This window comes from Myxocyprinus asiaticus, chromosome 22 (assembly GCF_019703515.2).
Source record: "Myxocyprinus asiaticus isolate MX2 ecotype Aquarium Trade chromosome 22, UBuf_Myxa_2, whole genome shotgun sequence".
Classification (NCBI taxonomy): Eukaryota; Metazoa; Chordata; class Actinopteri; order Cypriniformes; family Catostomidae; genus Myxocyprinus; species Myxocyprinus asiaticus.
Window position 1 is genome coordinate 32,004,185 of NC_059365.1, and position 13,555 is coordinate 32,017,739.

The window sequence follows — 13,555 nt, forward strand, 5'->3', positions numbered from 1 at the left end:
CTATGAAGAATTAATTATAACTCCTTTGGAATTGAAAAACGAGGGAAAACAGTGAAACACTTAAAAAAAAAAAAAAAAAAAAAAACAAACAGCCTAGGAAATGAAAATGGCAAGATAAAGTAAGAAAATGATTGAATTTATGAAAAAGAGAGGTCATTATCTCAATCTCCCTCTCTGTGTACACTCTGTTGCATGAATAGTCTTTTATTAGGTGTTAAATAAAATAAATTCACCTTGGCCGATCAATTCAGCTTGATGTGCCAAAGACCATTTCAACTGCAAACATTTGCACAAAAGAAACCAGCACATAATTGTTCTCCTTCTTCCCTAAACTGAGCAATTACATAGTTATATAGTTTAATCATATATATATATATATATATATATATATATATATATATATATATATATATATATATATACATACAGTAAGTGCTAATAGAATGTCACATTATTGCTTTTGCTGTCAACAATTAATTCAGTAGCCACACCTGTGTGACTAGTACACAGACTTAAGCATACAATGAAATAGGCCTATATTGACTCAAAAGAACCATTGCATTCTTTTGCTGCACTGTCCTTTCATGTTATACAGTATGTAATACAAATATTCATAACCCAACCTTACATTTTGGGTGTTCTATCACAAATCACATTCAGAGCTATTAAATAAAATGAAAGCATGTGAGAAGAAACTGTGTGAATAAATGTTTAAATTAATAAATGTAAATGTAAGAAACTATCTGTGAATCTAATGAACCTGTATCAGGCCTTCTCACTAACACAAGAGGAACAAACAGACTGATTGGAAATGTTGTGTTGCCACCAGTTTCAAGTTGCAAGAGTTCAAGTTACTCTATGATATGAATCCTCTAGTATGGTTTCACTGCTTCAAGGACTGTTTCCATGTCAGCCTCATTAAAACGCAAAGCTGAGTGGGCTGCATAATATTTCATGAAGTCTGCAATTATCTCTTTTGTCTTAGTAACATTAAGCAATTGTTAGCCTTGCAGAGCCAAACTTCTGACTTCTTGTTACATAAAGTCTGGTCCACTTTGCAGCTTATTCTGGCCAAGAACAATCTACTTAGGCAGGAAGGTTCTGACTGACCACTATGATAACACAGTAAATTGACATGTTGCTTCCAAAATCACTGATTTCCCTGAAATCAGCCCCATATTGGCAAATTACTAACAAGTGTCATACCCCATCAGACATTTTTTGCATCAGTTTAAGGGTGAATAAATTTTCCTTTAGCACTACTTATAGTGTGTTGTGCATGCAACCTCCCAGATATGATTTGGAGGTTGCATTTTTGCTCTAAAATAACATGTTTACTCCACTGATAGTTAGGTTTAGGGTAGGGGTTTGGGTAGTAGGGTTAATAAAATTTGCATTCCTGTTAACTATTGCATCATTTACAACAAAAAATACTCACTTTTTGCACCACTCTGTTGACATACAACAACACTTACAGCGTTGGCCACTGGGGGCAGTGATTCGAATTTCGGTATATTAGACCTACTGTGGCAGAATTCACAGTGTGATCAATCTGGTCTGACTAACATGAAAAGCGACCAACCACAGATTGATTTGTTTTTACGAGCCATTATCTGAAATAGTTCACTTAATAGTTGACTTAAATAATTACACTCCAGTTTCTGTCTGGGATTGGTTGTACATAAAACACAGACTTAGCAAAAGTGTGTACTTTTTAATAATTTGTTATCAGAATTTACATTCATCCATAGATTTAATAGCAGTAACCTGGAAAACTTTGGCAAAGCAATTATGTAAAAAGTGCTTATGTATTAACCTGGTACCTTAAAGTGGACTGGTTCTCCCTAACTGATGGAAATTGCATAGAAGCTAGCTAATAAGATTGGGACTGCTGATTTTCGGTTATTCCATTCAAGTATTTTGTGCAATATACATCGGAGTCTTTCACTTCCTCTGTTTAAGATCACATTGCTGTTGCTAATGAGCCTCACTACTGTGGCAACCTTGACAATATGAGTTTGGCTTGGCCAGTACTGTATGTTTTTGGTGACCCATAATTAAGTACACTCTATACTGGCATAAATTGTAACTAAACAGAATATAGATGTTTGCACCTTTCAACAGAGGTATTACTCTAGTAGTCTACCAGAGTGTGGGGGTGTCTCTTTATGTATGGAGAGACAGAAGAGAGATCTGGAAACTGTTCAGGTGAAAGTGTTCAGACTTTACATGTAAACACTTATCAGTAAGCAATCAGTGTTGCTATGACTGTGGGTAAGAACTGTTTAGATGAAATAGGAAACCCTTGTATTGAGCTGCCTGCTGAGAGACTTTCACACAATGATCTATTGTGAGTGATAGACATCCCTCATTTGAAAGTCAATGCCAAGACACTTGACATAGATGTGACATGGACGATTTATGGCCACCTGATCAAGTTATGATGACTATCCCTATTCTGTAGGTGAGTGCACAGCTTTCAGTCTTCTCTTCTCCATGCTGTCCTGTTTCTTATTTTTGCATACAGATGGCCTAAACTATGACAGTCATGCATAGGGGAGATTGAAGTGAAAGTACAGATGGAAACAGGCTTGCATCCAGAGTGCTCATTTTTCAACCTGGTCTCATAGAATCACATTACTATATCTACATTTTTGCAAATTTAGGTTTACATGCTTTATATTTTTTGCTCTGATTCATACAAAATACTATCTTATGACACTGAAACTAATTATTTTAAAGACGACACATTGAATGCTTGCATTACATAACCAACCACGTTTACAAGATTATTCAAGTGTGACTAAGTTGTACAGTGGCGCAGCATAGATTGTTAGACTTACAACGTGGAAGACTCGGGTTTAAGACCAGGAAAGCAGTCCAAACGTGAGCCAAAAGTGTCAAAGAAGCTCCACGAAATGACATGGCTGTTTCAGCTATTGCGGTTGTTATCTCACATTTGCTTTTAGTACACTATTGGTTAGGTTTAGGTGTGGGGTTTTGGATAAGGATGTCTGTTTAGTTCACCTCACATTTTTTTCATGACAGTATCGGTTAGGTTTAGATATAGGATTTAGGAATGCCAGTTTTGTTTAATTAAAACTGGAAACAAAATGTGAGGTTTTTAAGGTTAATACACTTTAATCTCACATGTACTTTTTATGACACCATTGGTTAGGTTTCGGTTAAAGGTTTGGGTTAGGGAGATTGATCATTTTAAACTCTATAGAGTATTAACCTTAAAAATGTGGTTCGAGTTTGGAATGACATACTACCATACTACTTCTACTATTTCTGCGATAGACAGTCATGGCAGAAGTAGTAAGAGTAGTATGGGTAGTATGCCTTTTCGAACTCAGCCATTTTTGTATTTTTTTTTTGAGAACATTTAACTTGCTTTTAGCGCCCCTCAGTGGACATTTCGCCTTGAAACTGCGGAGATAACAATCCAGGGAATTTAATTTTGCAAAAATGTTGCTACAGTCATGTAGTTTCAATGAGGTCAAGCTGTAATTCATTGAGCAAGTCATCTGCCTGACTTCAAACCAATGATGTGAAATAAGGATTGTGCTTTGAGAGTGCAATGTAAAGAATGACATCTATTGTCACTTGACCTACGGACTGAAAACAGCCAAATATTCCTGTCATATTAAAAGTCCAATGCAGCCCCAAAATGGCTTTGGTAAGGTCAGTGTTTAACAGCTTAGACTCAGTAATCTCTGTCACGTCTCCCTGGGTGTTTACAGTGCCTGTGTTTAAACAGTCTCTGGAGTGACGGAGTCTTGTCAATAAATACATGCCCTAACCGCTTAAGTAGATTGTATGTCAGATAGCAGGTAACATTTTTACAGATATTCTCTCATATAGTCAGCGATAACTGTAGATGTATACTGTATATTAAGCCCATAAAAATGACTGTTAAAATGATTTATTTAGCTATTTTGCCTAGCAGAAGTCAGTGTGTTACTCACAGCATCGTGTACGAGATGAGACGAGATTTCTTAATTATTTATTTTTACGTTGGAATTACACTACAAAACTACAAACTACAAAAACTTTACAAAAACCCATCATGATTTGTTCCTCATATTTTTTTTTTTACTGGAGAACAATATTCCACATATGAGTTCCACACATGGAGTTCTGGAGAAAAAAGGTTTAGCCATCCATCTTCTGGTGAATGTTCAGGATTAATTAGGTTCAAGTTATTACAAGATGCGAGAATTGTGAGAGATGTTTTGTTTATTAGACGGTTTGGTCTTTGATTTGAATCGCTCACATCACTTACATCAGTGGGTATAGTTCTTATAATTCGATGCAAATTATATTGCATTTCCTACTAAAGTTACTATCTGTCTATTGAGTGTTTCTTTTTTAATTACTCATCAAAGTCAATTTTTATTTGCGTTTGGCACCTGACGAGTTGTAATTTTGGACCCTGATAACAATATATTAGGAAAATTGTAGGTCACAGTCATTGTTTTAGATCATGCCCATTTTACAAGCACTTTGATTACTTTAAAACCACACATCCCATGAGACCAAACTCACTTAACGTATCTTGAGCAGTGCTGAGGAAGCTACTTTAAGATTAGGGTTAAGGTTAGAAATGGTTAAGAGGTTCTTTCTCCATCACTTGATCATTGACATGGAATCGCTATTGTTTGTATGTTTGTGGTGTGTACATCACTACAATGACCCTGGACACAGCACAAAGGTTCTGCCCTTTTCCAACCAGTGTTCAGCACTCACATGGAGCTGAATGAAATGTCAGAATCTAATGTTAAAATTGGTAAATGCATTAATCGTGATTAAGAAAAAATAATGCATTAAACATTTTAAATTAATCAAATTTGTTAAAATATATAATATATATTTTCAATAATAATCAGATTATATTATTTAAATCAGAACAAAATTTTTCTTGCAAATAAACAACAAAGATTTCAATTAGGGTGAAAATAAACAGTTATAATGGCAACATTAAATTGAACATAACTACAGCATAAATGTATACTAAATGCAGATAATTAAACTAGAAATAATAAATAATAAAACTTTGTTTTATTTGATGAAATTTTGTCAAAAACACAGTGATAAACAGCAGCAATTAACTAAATATTTCACTTCAAAAAAGAAAACGCAATGACTTCAGTGCAGGCCCATAGTAAAAATAACAGCATACTGGTTTGGAAGAAAAGTTATGAATGCTGAAAGTTAATGGAAGACGTAATTTTTTATTGGCTGAACCATTCCTTCAAGACACTTAAATCAGTTATGACACAATCCATGTAAATCCACGCAGCAGCTGACATTCTATCAATCTCTATATTTGGTTATTAAGCCCTTGTGGCTCTGTTTAGCACATCTTGATAGTGGCTTTTTATTATAGATGACAGACCCAGAGAAAGTAGGCTGAAGTGCACGGAATGCTGTCAGTCATGAGTCAAAAATGAAGAGGGTTCTTCAACTACATACCTCCAGGTAAGTAGTGAGTACCTTGAAGGTGAAAGCTCTTAATACTCTAATCTTAATGTATTTATGAACATAATTTTAATGTGTTTATGAACTTAATGCTAACAAACCCACTCCTACGGAACTGTCTTTTCTCTTTATAAAAGCTGCAAAGCAGAGTTGGAAAACAGTGGAGTGTTAAAATTTCTGCAGCAGAGTGTGCACCACATCTATAAAATGTTATGTGCAAGATACTAAACATGAAGCAGCATAACACTTCCCTCTCTCTGTGAAAAAAAAAAAACTCTATGGTGGTGGGACAAAGCTGTTAAAGATCTTGGGTCTCATATATGGCAGACTATTCCTCATGAAGTGCAATATTTAATATTCCATTAGTGTATTCTGTTTTGTTCCAACAAGCTGTGTAACATCTCTCACAGCAACAATCATCAATACAAAATATTTGCATATTCATGAAGCAAACAGCCAACCCTCACACCTTAAAGGTCATCGTGTGATCAGATCATTTCAAGGTCACATGACCTGGGTCTATCCAGGTGGGATTGACCACGTGCTCTGGTTCTTTAACCAGATTAGCATGAGGAGAGTAAGGTTTATCCAGGGAACATAAATATACTTGACTGATTACAACCAAAGCTCTGTTTCCAATGCCAGTCTGATAAAAACACACTGATAGGAGCTGCAATCACATATCAGAAAAAAGATCAGGCCTTGTATAAATGCTGCTATGTTCATGTGTATCTGGTATCATTATTTATTATTCCTCATAATGTTTGTGTTTGTTATCTTTTCTAGTCAGATATTTCTCCCCATGCACTGTAATCACAAATGTGGGATTGCTGTGGGCTTTTGTACTGCATATCTCCTTGTAATTCCTTTGTGCAATTCACAGATTAAGAAATGTCAAAAGTTGAGAATGTTTAACTGTGTGTACATGCATTCACCTGTGTGTGGATGGTGGGTTACATTTACATGTACAACATTTTGCATCTGTAAATATTAATTAAGGATGTTTTACCCATTTAAGTTTTAAATAATATATTGAAAATAAATTCATATAAATATATATGTGCTCAGCAATAGCGCACCGTTATGTAAAAAAAGGGGAGCCAAAATGTTCAATTCTGAACTTGCAAAATCATTTAAAATCCTTTACCTGTTTCCTTTCTCATTCGGCTCAGAAAAGTCTAACACTGAGCGGAGGCACTAAATGCTTAAATCTCTTCAGTTTTGCGTGGAAATTGAGCTCAGAGCTAAATCACTCTTTAGAAGTAATCTTTCTCAAAATCCTGCAAAGAAGTACATATCCAGGAGGATAAACAAACTTCCAATCAAATTTGGAATTGATGTGATTCAGCCATCAACCTCAGTAGAATGACTAGACTATGTAATCACAACTGTGCTACATTGTTGAGGGCAAAGAGTACATGGCTTAAATCTAATTTCTTTTTCAAAGATTTTGTCCCTTTTGGAGTTAGCATTCAGCTGGACTTAAAGCAGATTAATGTGCAATCATACCCATGGGCATTTTGGAATAACTCTTCAGATATCCCAGAGGTGTTCTCCCACCTTGAGTGACTCACTTGCCAGTCTCCTCAACCCACTAAAATGGGTTTGCCGAACATGCATGACAGTATGCTAATCAGCCTAGAATGTAAGGTGGTCCCCTGGGCAAGAGCATAAGGATTTCTCTTAATGGTTTTGTGGTTGTTTTTGCCAGCATGCGTGGTCGAGCTCTTTAAAATCTAATAAGATACAGGGCAAAACAACAGGACCAAACAGTAGTAAAGTAGTTATGCCAGAGGGAGCTCCCTAACTTGCACTCACACCTCGAAGGCTGTGTCCTTTAACTGAGATTATCCCCAAAACTTTGCTCTCAAAGTAATACATCACCCAAAATGGAAAATTCTGTCATTATTTACTTACCCTAATGTCGCTTAAACCCATATGACATTCTTTCTTTAGTGGAACACTAAATTATATATATATATATATATATATATATATATATATATATATATATATATATATATATATATATATATATATATTTTTTTTTTTTTTTTTTTTAAGTCTTTGCTTTTTTTCATATTATGAAAATGAACAGTCAATCCAAGCTGTAAAGTTCCAAAAAGGACAAAAAGTCCTCTGTCGCATTCACTCAAAAAAAGTATTTTTGATGCTTGTTCAGTTTACTTAATTAAAATGAACTAAAGCAACACAATTCTAAAACATTCTGTCACAACTTGATTTCATTGCATAAAATTGAAGTTTACTTAATCCATTTGAGGTTGGAGTACATTAATACTTTTTGTGGTGTTAATGTAGCACTGATGAAAGAAAGAAAGTCCTACGAGTTTGATGTGACATAAGGATGAGTAAGTAATAACATAATTTTCATTTTTGGGTGAACTATACCTATAGCCTACACTGAACCAATTTCACTTTGCCCATAGAGGGCATAGCTTTATGGGAAAGAGGAGATCTCAACATTATATAGCTTTCATATGACATGCTTGCCTAATGATTTAGAAGATGTATACACGGTAATTCAGCAATTTTTCTGATAATGTGTCATTAAAAAATTATGCTTCTCAAAGAAGCCTCCTGAGCTGTGTTTAGTTTGTCGTGCCCTGATTGGGCTGCTTAGGATTTACCCCTAGGTAATCTGGACAAATGCAGCAAGCACATGCAACCATCGCAGCCAGCAGAGGTGAGATTATAGTGGATAGCCAGGCCCCAGCTTCTATTTGGTTATGCAACAGATACAATGGTTTGAATTATGGGGACACTAGATATGTCCTCATAAACCACATTTATAGCATAATACCCTTGTAATTACCAGTTTGTAACCTAAAAAAAGTGCTCGTAAACCACTTAAACCTGCCAACCCCCCCCCCCCCCACACACACACACACATACATTATATGCAGATGAAGTCCAAGACAGCAAGACCCTCATTACCCAGAGCTCCAATCAAGCAATGCCCCTTCTCAAAAGCTGGTATTTTGTCTGTGCGCAGACATGGTCCAGAGCTCACACATTCAGCAATTTTGGCACAAACACATACACTGATAACACTCAGTGCTTCAGCAGAATCAAACCAATCTGGATTGTCTGTCCTGAGGACAACACTGAACAAGCCGAAAATACCCTGACAATTTCCCTATGTGAGTTAAAATCACATTTTCTAGCTTGGCTTTGTTCTTTAATCTATTCAACATCAAAACGGTTGTTATAAGAGCAAATTAACTGATCCAAAAGCCTAAGCTAAATCCATCTTTCAGTGAATACTCAGTGTCAAACACAAATCTTCCCTATCAAGCACAAACCAAGTCACACATACAGATTTGCAGTTTTCAGTGGATATGAAGGGGATGTTGCCCTAAGTAAGATATATAGAACCTGTAGACCATGCACAAAAGCAATAGTTGATCTGACAATGGAAATCAACAGCTAGTCAGCAGATCATGAAAAATACTACAAAAACTTTTTTAAAGGTTAAACTCAACATGAAATCTAAACAGATCCTATTCACTTAAAGCATTCATCGGTGTATGGATAGTTGACAAATAAGTTTGCCCAAGATGATAATTGTATTATTATTATTATTATTATTATTAGAAATGTGTAGTTTATAAAAAATTAATCTTTCAGTCCATGTTAGTTTCATACATTTTTGAAAAACATTTATAGCATTTTCTACCAAAAAACAAAACAAAAACAAAAACAAAACACCTTAATGACTTTTAAATTGTCAAATGGTGTAACCATCAAGTAAAGGGTATTAAAATACTTTGATTGACATGAGTGTACACAGCATAATCATTGATTTAAAAAGAGTTTTCTAACATATTTTTCAAGGTCAATTATTTTTTATTACAAATATCATGTTTTTTTTTTGTTTTTTTATCACTAATATCCAAACGTTTTCTTAGGGTTACTGTATTTGACCAGAACATAATGTCTCTTTTCATAAATACATCAAAATATCAAATTTTATATCAGAATAACTTCACACACAGTCATATGCATCTAAAAGGGTCTTTCTTTCAAGAAAAAATAATACAATATTATTTCAAACTACTTATGCAAACATTTACTTTTTCCAGAATTCCAGCTTTTAATGTGACTTTTATTTATTTATTTATTATTTTACTGTCTCCATACGGTTACACATTTTTTTTACTTTTAGCCTCAGAAAATCAAAATGACTTTTACTCAAAACTTTCAATCATGTTCATCATAGTAGAGGTGTAATCAAATAATTGTTTTGTGTGAATTGCATTTTTAAGTATTTTTTAATAACTTTGTAAAAATAATAATAATAATAATAATAATAATAATAATAAAAAGATTATAAAAATGAGCCTCGTGACATTGACATGACATAGCTATTCCAAGTAAAGTTCCATGTTTGTCTTCATAATCTTCAACCAAAATGTGATAACCTTCTCCATCCTACAATAACTTTCCTTTTCAACTGATGTCACAAATCCATCATATTTTTTCAACCCACCCCCTCCAACCACCTTCATTCTGGTATGTCCCATTTTTTAATGATTTAATCAATAATTTATGACTAAAATCAGCAAAGACAACTGCAACCCCACTGAAGTAAAACTAAGTTCCAACTCAAATTCAAACTATAATGGCAATAAGAAATACCACAACAATGTCCCAAATGTCCACCCCACCCAAGTGGATACAGACAGCAAGTCAGAGAAGCCTTTTGTATGCTGAGTTTATGAGATAGCGTCCGCTGACCACTGAACTGTGTTATTCGCTGGTCACAGAGGTTTGCACTGACCTGTCCAATCTGTGGGCTGTGTCAGGATTCATTAGTGCAACAGCAGGACTCACTCAAGACTGTGATGAATATATCTATGGATAGAGAATCCTCAGAGACAAGACACAAAGTTTTGAAGGAGCATGTGCTTGTCACATCCATCTCAGCACCATTGTTTGGAAATAAATGTGTTCTGAAGCTCCATTCCTATTTGAATGTGTTTCTCAGGGTGATTTTGTTCATGCAGAGGCTGCAAAGGCAAGGCAGTCATTTGAGGAGATTAATTTTTTGAAAGCAATTAAAGTGTTTGTATTGCTCCTCTTATTTTTGTGTATCTTTGGAGTGCAGTGCCTTACACAGCACAGTAAACAACTATTATGTGCACACAATAAGCATTACAGAGTTGTGATGAAGGGGGCAAATGAAAAGAGCAGGAAGACAATGATGATGATGAAAATGAAGGTGCAGCAGCAGTTGCTGACAATGTTGCTACTGATGAAGAGGGTAGTGATGATGAATATGACATGGATGGCTGTAATTTCTGATCAACAGAATGATTAATCCTTCACATGTTGATCAATTACTGGCAAGCCTGTTACTATGAAAGATCAAATCCTCTTCTGCCCTATATGCTAAACAAGTCTCCTGCATTATAGTGCATTTATTTTCACCATGAGCAGGGCTGCTCACATCAGTGCACACCAAACCATTACAGCAGCTCTTCCACCTGCCGCTGAAATATTTACAATAATTGGGTGAAAGTCTAAAAGTAGAGCAAAACGGTGAGGTCTTGCTGCAGAGTGAGGAAGGGTGATGCAGTCTCCTTTAGAACATTATAGATAGATTTTGAAGTACATTTTTTTGGTTATATTTTCCCATCTGCCCATGTAAATTGAGATATGTCCACAGAATGTTCTATCTCTCAGTCTCTGACTAAGTGTTTTGCAGCTTTTTGAGAGCCATGTTCTCTGTTGCCATATTTAATGGCCTTTTCTCTAGTCTAGACACTGTTTTTTAATGCGTGTTTTTAGGTCTGAGGCTTCACTGTTTCGTCTGTATCTTTGAGTGTGTGGGAAGCAATTGTTTGTTGTTTTTCTCACTTCCTGTGTGAGTTCCCCTTAGAGCAGCCTTCAATGCATTCTTCATCACTTAAGTTAGCACTATAGTAAAAGTGGCAGGATTAAACCTACATTTGATATAGAATCTGATGTGCATCAGAGCCACTCGCGCGAAAAAGCATGGGACCTCACATAGTAGCTGACCCTCACTAGGTTCTCATACATTTCTCATACATACTATAGATTTATACTTTTTTTCTCCTTTATTAATGAACTGGAGCCACATAGTGCACACATTTAGCACTTATTAAAAACAAAGCTTTGGCTACAAGAGCAAGTTCTATGTCAGTGCTTAGAAGCGAATTTTAAAGAAAAAAAATGAATTATTACCCACAAAAGCCAAACCAAAATGTATCCTACAAATCTATTTCCCAGAAAATATTAAACTTGAAAAAGCTTTATTATTATTATTATTATTATTATTATTATTATTAATTTATTTATTTAAATTGCCACATGAGAGTTTGAGAATATTGCTATAGATATTGCTATAGATATAGAAAAAAATAAAATAAAAATAGGATTCATTCTCAACAATAAACACAACACCAACTTTGAAGCACCATATCATGAGGCAATTGTTTTGTTATTCTCTTATACTGATGCGATAAACTGGCTGAATATATATACGATTTAGATAAGAGAAGTAATATAACTACTATTGATTGACGGTTCACAAAATATGAAGTTTCGCGTAGGAAATCATCAGTATCAAAAATGCATCTGTAAAAACGCCAGTCTTCGTGAACACGGCAGTAGGAAATCCTACCATGATTGTTCACAGCGGCAGTGCGCGACACCTTAACACAGGACGCGCTATGTTTTAATTATTGGTTTATGTAGCTATACCATGGCCGTTGCGTCGCGTCTTGCTGTTTTTCAGGGGTTTTAAGATGCAGCGTCAAGTTGAAAGTAATTATTATTATTATTATTATTATTATTTTAAATACAAATAAAATATTGAGACCCCTGCGTCTTTTCGATTGTCTTCCGCTTCGTGTAGCTGTTTTTGAACGCAAGAACGCGTCCCTTGTGAACGGCCCCATTATATTGCTCCTTATAATTGCACTACAGACACCAATTTGTCAACCGTCTCCAGCCAACCATGTCAATTACCAGCGATCACTCCCGCCAAACACACATGCCAGACTGAATCTGCACGAGGAAAACAAGAGCATAATCCCCGCGCGCGCACGGTGTCACTCAAGGATTAGCGTGCTAAAAAAAAAAAAAAAAAAAAAAAAAAAAACCTTGCTAAATACCCTGCGGATAAATTAAACGGCCAGTAGCTTTGCGTTTACTTTTTCTTTTCTTTTTTCATTCGGAATATGGCAGCACCGTTAACGTGACATCTGTTCGACCGAGCAGTGAACTTGTCCCCGAAAACATGTAACGAGCTCGTCTAACTTCCTCACCCTTGATCAAGCACAGCTACTGGTCTTCTGTCAGTTGCCACCGTACGCCCGTTATGCTGAATGTCACTGCACGATATGCTAAATTATTCACTCGGAGAATGTAAGTGCAAACTCGAAATGCACTGGGTACGGTTCTCCCTTTAAAGAATTATATAGCGCATGCGTATAAAATAACACTGAAATTGATCCGTTCAGCACTATGGACCCGAGGCTTGATATTTAATCACAACAAGCTATGTAGATCATAGGAACAAGATTCAAAATTACCTGCGTATCCAACTACAAGTGATCCAGAAAGGGATTCACGAATGAGGTTTTAAAATTCGAGCAACACTGTTTACTGGTGCAAAGTAAATCCAATCCCGCTTTTGGTTATACAACGTCCTCGGAGTAGCAATCCTTTGACAAAGTTAGCAGCCCAGTTTGTGCATTGCTTTCTGAATATGTTCACTGTCGGTTGACGTGAAAATCCTCGTTTCAGCACCTCCGCTGGAGAGGACAGCTCCAAAGCAGCTTCACCTCGCGCTTCGGGTCTCGAGTGCCACACCAGCACGAGCCTTTCACCTACTGGCTGCAACCCCGGTCGGATTTGCATACAATAATACAATCAGCCAATCAAAAACCCAGCTGAAAGCTCCCGACAAATGGAAATGGCCAGTCGACTTGTCTGTGCTCATCCGTTTAAATGAATTGTCCTTGACAAAGACGAACAGAGTTTGTGTGCAGACTGTCCTGTTTTCTCCCACGCGAAGCAGTGT

At 35.9% G+C, this 13,555-nt stretch overlaps 1 protein-coding gene across 2 annotated transcripts in view; it reads right to left on the reverse strand.

Moving 5' to 3' along the window:
* Nucleotides 1-13,321, reverse strand: part of LOC127413035 (follistatin-related protein 5-like) — a 251,700-nt gene extending 238,379 nt beyond the window's left edge. For both annotated transcript variants that reach the window (XM_051649838.1, XM_051649837.1), the window contains exon 1: nucleotides 13,065-13,321. The gene's annotated coding sequence lies outside the window, so the exon portion shown is untranslated. The remainder of the gene's footprint in view (nucleotides 1-13,064) is intronic.
* Between the last annotated feature and the right edge of the window lie 234 nt (nucleotides 13,322-13,555).